The sequence below is a fragment of the Asparagus officinalis genome, chromosome 1, assembly GCF_001876935.1.
Source record: "Asparagus officinalis chromosome 1, Aspof.V1, whole genome shotgun sequence".
Taxonomy (NCBI): domain Eukaryota; kingdom Viridiplantae; phylum Streptophyta; class Magnoliopsida; order Asparagales; family Asparagaceae; genus Asparagus; species Asparagus officinalis.
In genome coordinates, this window is record NC_033794.1 from 41,501,452 (window position 1) to 41,502,787 (window position 1,336).

Consider the following 1,336-nt stretch of genomic DNA (forward strand, 5'->3'; position numbering starts at 1 on the left):
CATCATACAATTTAGAGAATCTTTTCTTGGTGTGTGAACTTAAAAGGGGTGCATATATTGTGTTTGGCACCTCAAGAGCTACCATATAATAATTGTCAAAATTTTCATGAATGCAACATTTGTATCTTCTTTTAAATCAACATTTAATCTCACTTCACAATTTTAGTAAAGGCGAAAAAATTCAAATTATCCTCTCTGTTAAAAATGGGAAAGAAAATATAAAATCGAGTGTCGCCATCAAAGAAGAGCACATGTGGGAATAAGAAGAAAATTCTTGATCTTGACTAAATCAAGATGTTGAACTTACTCTAATCTTTGTCACTCAAATTGGTTAGGAACGGTCAATGGACTCGTGGGCCACGCGGAATGGTGTCGAACAGAGGAAAGTATATGCGGGCCCTCCTGGAAACATTTTAGGGGAACGAAAACTGGATGTAATCTTTTACTAATTTTTTTTTTCTTTTTTCGGGGACAAGATACAATCTTTTAATGCATTTTTTATATACTAATATAGTGCACGTGTGTTGGACATGGTCATATTTATTTTATATTATGAATTTCTAAAAATGTGAAATTTCAAGGCTCTTTTTAAAGGTTTAGGATTTATTCTTTAAAACTAAAGCTTTAGTTTATTTCAGCAATTTTTAGTTTATTCTTTAAACTGGAAATTCATTTATTCTTTAAATTTTACAAGTTCTGATGTATTGATAATTTAGGTACTTTTCCTTAAAAAATCATAGTTTTTGGAAGTATTTTGGGTTTTTCTACCAAATTGTTTAGTTTTGTTTTTTTTTCAATAATTTACAAGGTTTGGAAGTCTTTTAGATTTATTCTAAGTTCAGTGGATTTCTCTGCAAAATTTGCATATTCTAGAAACCTCTTGGGTATTTATGAAGATTTTGTAAATTTATGGATTTTTTGCAAAATATATAATTCATTCGGGTGTTCCTGCATTTTTTTTTAAGTTCTTGAAGGGTTTGTTGTAGGTATTTATATTGTAAGAATGGGTGTTAATGGAGGTAAATTTAGAGGGAATAAACGGTCTCTACAGAAGTCTTGATAATTTATCATTAATTCGAAGAGATAACGCAATTCATATAGAATGAAAGCTCTCTTCTATGTCTACATACAACTAAAAGCACCCTAGAGGGGGGAGGGTTGAATAGGGTTATTGCTAATCTTATTAGATATTACTACCGATTAAAACTTATTAACAAATTATTCTTACAAGATAGATATACAATGTGATATGAGCAAGAATATAAACACATAACAAATTATTCTTACAAGATAGATATACAATGTGATATGAGCAAGAATATAAACACAAGAGAAA